A 6231-nucleotide genomic window follows, 5' to 3' on the forward strand; every position below is an offset into this window, starting at 1 on the left:
ATTACTTTAACACTTCTACTTGTAGGCTCAAATTTCCTTTTAATAGGTGAGGTTCAACAAGTGAAATATTTAATTTAAATGAGATAAATTAACGGAGTGAAAGTTCGATTTCATGAAAGAAAAAAAACATTAACACTCTTGTCCCAAATCCTATCCAGACTTAACAAACACCCTTCAGTTAAGCACCAATTATACATGAAACCGTCAATTTGATTATCAAATTAATCGAAGAGCAATTAATCATCAATTTTGATCCCAAATAACAAAATACTCTACATTTAAACCAGAGAGAATTCCTAATGCTAACCAATTTGAGGAGTCTGCTTCACAGCTCCATTCTTATCAACCCAAACCCGGACCCTATCGCTACGGAAATCCATGGTCACCATCATTCCTTCCTTAACTATGACCGTGACAGCAACCTTTGGATTTTCTCTCACAATTGTCGCTGCCGCCACTTCTCCGTTGACTCCCAGCAGCTCCGGCCATGAGCTCTTGCCAGTTCCTAAGGTTAGAATATATACCCACATCCACAAAATTGCTGTTAAACAAGTGTTTATGCGTAGGTTGTATGCGACATCAAATGGAACACAAATGTTTTTTTGTCTTACCAGTGCATCCTGATGCTGCCATCTCTCTTGGATCGTACAAGGGCAAATGGAGGAGATAAGGAAAAGGATACAGAGGAGATGAAAATTTGATTTTTCGATTTATTTTTGCTGCTAAAAATAAATAAAGGTTGCAGGCCGGCGAATATTTTGAGGAGTCAATTCTTCGATCATTCAGTCATGGATATTGGACTTTGTTTCAGTAAAGGACAAATGTATGCATAAACATAATTAATTAATCATTCTATGACAAAATGAATATCAAGCTCTAGCCGGCCATGACATTTGTCAATCCTATGTGTTGGTAAAACTTTGAATTAAGAACAATAAGTTGGAACTAATTAAGAGAACTAAATAAAATTTGGTTGAAGTAATTAATTTTACCAAATTAGAAATACAATTTCATATCGTATATAATGGAATTCGGCATAAAATCAATTTGCCGTGTAGAATATTAATAATCCCAAGAAACTGATGAAAATTTAGGAAGCAGAAACAAAAATATATGGTATATTAAAACTTTTTTTTTTTAGTATATTAAAACTTATCTTACTTTCAAAGGTGATTCATTGGCCTCAAGAGTCAAGAGAATTTTCTTGTGATTAGGTAGACACTAGGGTATAGGTTCGACTCTCATAATGAAAATTTTCATGTCTGATTAGTGTAAACTACTTTAAGTCTTTTGGTCCAACTATAACTTAACCTCAATGTACTTAGAAAAAAAAAATTAATCTCATCATTATGTTAGATTTACCACCCTTGATGCATCTGACTATGTGTAATCGCAACAAAAACTGTATAATATGCAAATTACTCATTCATCTAAAAAAATTAATTTAATAAAATATCAGAAAATTAGTATATTCAGGTTTTTGTCCATTGAGGAAGCTCATTTTAGCTCAACTGACTTGGGGAGGTGGAATGCCCAATTGCGTTTAATTGGGTTTCACGTGTTTAATTGGGATTGGTAGAATGCCCAATTAACACGTTCAAGTCACTGTTAAAATGACGTGGCCCAAGGGGGCACGCACACATCCCCTAATGGAGCATGTTGTTTAAACAGTAAAACGGCACCCTCTACTGTTTAAACGACACCTCCTAAAGAGTTGTCGTTTTTTTTTTTGCCTAAAATGACATTAATTGATGTCCTTTTTTTTTTTTTTTTTTTTTTAAATGATGTCGTTTTTTTAATGACATGCTATTCACACATCACAGAACAAACCGTAAAGTAACATCTTCTCTAGGGTTTATTAACCGATACCGAACCAATAAGAATTTTAACCGATAATTTCGGTTAAAACGGTACACGGTTAAACGGCCCGGTTAAACCGGTTAACCGATTTAACTGAGAGCTTTATATTGATTTATTTTGTTGGGCCAAAAACCAAAAATGAGTTTTTTTTTACTTTTGAGAGCCCAAATACTTTTTGTTGGGCTAAAATAACTTATTAAAAATGAGTTGTTTTAGGGACCAAATACTTTTTGTTGGGACCCAAATATTTGTTTTTTGGGCTAAAAATTGAAGCTTTTTTTATATTGATCCACTTCAACTTTTTTTTCTTTATACTATAAAATACATTTTTCCAAAGCAAATGGACTAATTAACATAATGAATGCTAATTAGACTAGCAAAACTAGTTAATGAAAAATGCTTTTACCAAAGGCAAAGAAATCCCATCAAATGCCATCACTTAAAAAAAAACATCAAACCTACCCAAACCCAAATTAAAATAAAATTCATTAATGAATAATAAACAAAGTATTAACTAATTAAAGTCACTTAGCAAAAGGAAAATAAGTCATAGGTAACACCATTACACAAATTCGGAAACCTGTGTCACTTGTGGGAATTTGGAAACCTCTCTAAAAGACCAAACGGTGCCGTTTTGGGACTAGAATTAAAAAATAAAAAATAAAAAATAAAAAAATTCCGGTTTCTTATCGGTTAAATCGGTTAACCGATAAGAACCGCTTAACCGGACCGGACTGGACCGGACCAAATTCTGGTATACTTTTTTTAACCGATAAGGATATCGGCATATCGGCTACGGTTTCTATCGGTTCGGTCGAAGCCGGTAGACGGCCGGTTAAACGGTAACGGTTAATTTGCTCACCCCTAATGCAGATCATGTTAGGGGAGATGTCACGTGACTCCCACGTGAGTGCCAAACTTTCTTTCTAGGGTAAGCATGAGTAATATAAATTGCCTGCAAGCCCACAAGAAAGGACAAGTTCCTAGTCTATCTGCTCCAAGCAGCTCAAAGTTAAAGGTCCAATTGCTCGGACCATATGCTCACTTTAAGTTGGGTTGTCCAAATTAACTGCAACAGGCAATTCCGATCGAAGAGGAGTGCTAAATTTTGATGCTCAATTTGCAATTTAGCCGGGCTTGGCCCTACAACGATTTTGGAGTGAGCGTTCCTAACAATCCCTTGCAACTCCTTATTCCAATCCAGATTTAATAGACAAATTATGCTATAAGAGGAGTTACCCGGCTTAGGTTGGCCAAACCCTCTCCTCCTATTAGGCCGAAAGAGTGGCTCGACTACCTTACATTTTCCATTTGGTTTATAACAATATAGAGTATTGTTTTAAGTTCTATTCATTTCGATTTAAAATGTTTTTTTTTTTAAAAAAAAAAAAAAATGCATTTTTCTATATTTTTCTTATGTTGGGTACGACCGAACATCGTAGTCAATTTGAAAACGTGTTCGATTGATAAAAAAAAAGTTTTTTCAATTCTTGTAAAATGATTTTTTTTTTAAAAAAAAAAAACTGTAAACTATTTTATAAGTTTGGAGCTACAACATTTGAGTGCCACTATTTGGTCAATTAATTGTGGGTTGTTCTCAACATTGGGGACATTCCTTCTGAATATGCTGTAAGTCACTACATTCATATACTTACTACATTGTAATTCAGTCATATACTTCACATGATGCCGCGGGACTAGAATTTTTATTGTGGGGCAACTTAATCATCATCTTTCAACAAAATTTCAGCACAACTTAATTATAATTTCTCATATTTTGATAAATTTCAAAAGTATTTTATAGTCATAATTAATATGGTTCCGCCTTATATATATAATCATAAACACAATAATTTAGACCAAAACTCTTCACTCATTTTTCTCTTTTGAGCAAGACAAACCCCATCTTCTTACTTTAGAAGTGTTTAAGGTTTAGAAATTGTTTCAACGTTAATTTCCAAATTATTTTCAAAATATGATAGAATTTTCTAGTTGGAAAAACTTTCTTTAACTAAGTCAAGAAAATTATTATGTATTCTTTGAGCTTATGTTATCCTTAACAGTAACAAAATGGTTAAAAGATAAATAAATGTTGGGAGATAAAATGGGTATGGAGTTTTCACTCTTAGTACATTAATATACATAATTGAACACAATTCTAATCCAAAAGCCTAAACTAAAGGGTTAAGGTACACTTAAGTATATTATGTACTATTTTTTTTTATATTTTTTCAACGTGGGACACAAAACTAACAAATGAACTCACAACAGTAAACATAAATATTAAGGAAGTAGTTGCTCCAACAGCCACGGTAGCAACCATGCAAGCAATGTGTTGTGGAGGAGCTCGTAGATCTAGTCGGCACATGCATGACCCACATTGTTCATGGCCCATGGGGTGCACTGCGCTGCACGGAAGAGCACATAGCACTAAGCAACACTCCTTGGTGGTGACCACAGTAGTGCGGAGGCCAGTGGTGTAAGCATAGAACTGTCAAGCGTGGTTGAAAACCGTACGTACACGCTATACAAAAAACCACCAACATTAAAAGTGGGGGTGAAAAGTCGGTCCTGTTTCTTGATTATTGGCCAAAACTGGGAACCGGAACAGGAGCATCCGGTTTTTAAAAACCCGAAACAGTTACCTGGTTAACCGGTTATACAATAACCGGACGGTTCTGGTTAGTACCCAGTTATCCAAACCGAGTAACCGGCTTTTTTAAAAAAAGTTATTTTGCATTTTTGACTTATTTTAGGTATTGAGCCAAATTTTTGGGCTTAATTTAACTATTTTTGCCTCCATTTAAATTCTTTAAAAAAAATAAAAAAATTAATAAATATACTAAATTTGAAAATATAGAAGTGATTTTCTATCTTTGTGAACTAGAGTAAAAAAAAAAATAATAATAAAAATACTAAATTCAAAAATATATATACAAAATTTAAAATATGTATTATTATTATTATTATATACCGGTTATAACCGGGTATTTAAAACCTCAAAACCGATAACCGGAACTGAACATCTCGATTACCAGTTCTAACAAACCGATTTTCCAATTTTTTGATCCCGCGGTTTATTTTACGCCCCTAATTAAAAGCATGTTGGCGTCTGTATTTTATTTCCAAATCCGCCGACAATCGAAGTTAACTGGTTTCCACAATGAGAGCTACTACGCGTCCGGAAAGTTTTCCTGAATTGAGGTTCCCGACTGACGTGGCGTTGGTAAAATAAACTGAAGTTAAGTTACTATAATTAAAAATAAAAACATAAAAAATAAAAAACCCTCCCCTTGCCCCCAAAGAAAAAATTTCTCTCCCCAAAACCACGGCTCTGCTCTCTCTCCCCCACCCGGGCCACCCCCACGCCTTTGGCTTCCAGCGAGGCCCACGCCCACACCGACCCACTACACCAAATCAGAGCCGACGTCCACCATCCGGTGCTTCTCTCCCCATGATCCTCTCTTTCTCGGTGACACCCGCTAAAAGACACGGTTCGCATTTTCCCTCTCTTACAATCTTTGATTTTTTTTTTTCATCTGGTATTTCTCACAGATCTGCAGTGTTCTTTATTTCTTGTGGAGCCAATGAATTCCTTTTAGAGATTATTTTGCACCAACAAGTTTCTTGTCTCTATTGTGAGCAGCGTGTATTGTTATGAGCTTTGTGTTGCCAGATCTAGTTCATTTGCTGGTGTTTAAGGAAGAGATAAGTTGGATTTGGATGGTTTTGGATGTCACTATTGTGGGTTTGGGTATGGTGATTGTGTATAAACATTCATCAAAACTGCTTTGTTTTTTCATGTCTACTTAATCTGACTCTAGCTTATTCTATCCCTTATGCATAATGTAATTTCAATAATTTGGTCAAATTGGCTATCCACTTTGGTCTTATGTAATTTCATAATGTATTCGTCATGACTTGTATCGTGAATCTATGTTTTAGGCGGCACTACAAAAAAACAATTTTTTTCTCATTGGAGTTTTCTGACGTGTCAGGGTGTCTAATACGTCAGAAAAGTTTTTTGACGTGGCATTTCTGACGTGTATTGAATGTCAGGTACGTACATAGGAGTCAGTAAGTTTTTTTTTTATTTATTATTTTTTTTTTTTATGACGTGTTGCTGTTTAGCACGTCAGGATTTTCTAACGTGTCGATTTTGACACGTCAGAAAATTTAAAAATTAATTAAAAAATGTTTTTTAAAAAAAAAAAAAAAATTTATGGAATTTTTTTTTCAATTTAAAATTTTATTAATTATTATTATTTTTTTTTGTAAGTGGTGCAGAGAACCAAAAAATTTTGGTGCAGAGAAAATTTTTTCCTTTCTCTACACGGCAACTCTCTTCTTTTCTCAATTTTCTCTTTCTTT

The 6231-nt window shown here is 34.3% G+C and overlaps 1 pseudogene; it reads right to left on the reverse strand.

The window, feature by feature from the left end:
- Positions 1–302: 302 nt before the first annotated feature.
- Positions 303–633, reverse strand: LOC148583209 (inhibitor of trypsin and hageman factor pseudogene; annotated as a pseudogene).
- Between the last annotated feature and the right edge of the window lie 5598 nt (positions 634–6231).

The sequence above is a fragment of the Corylus avellana genome, chromosome 11 (assembly GCF_965113065.1).
Source record: "Corylus avellana chromosome 11, dhCorAvel1.hap1.2, whole genome shotgun sequence".
NCBI classification, from domain to species: Eukaryota; Viridiplantae; Streptophyta; class Magnoliopsida; order Fagales; family Betulaceae; genus Corylus; species Corylus avellana.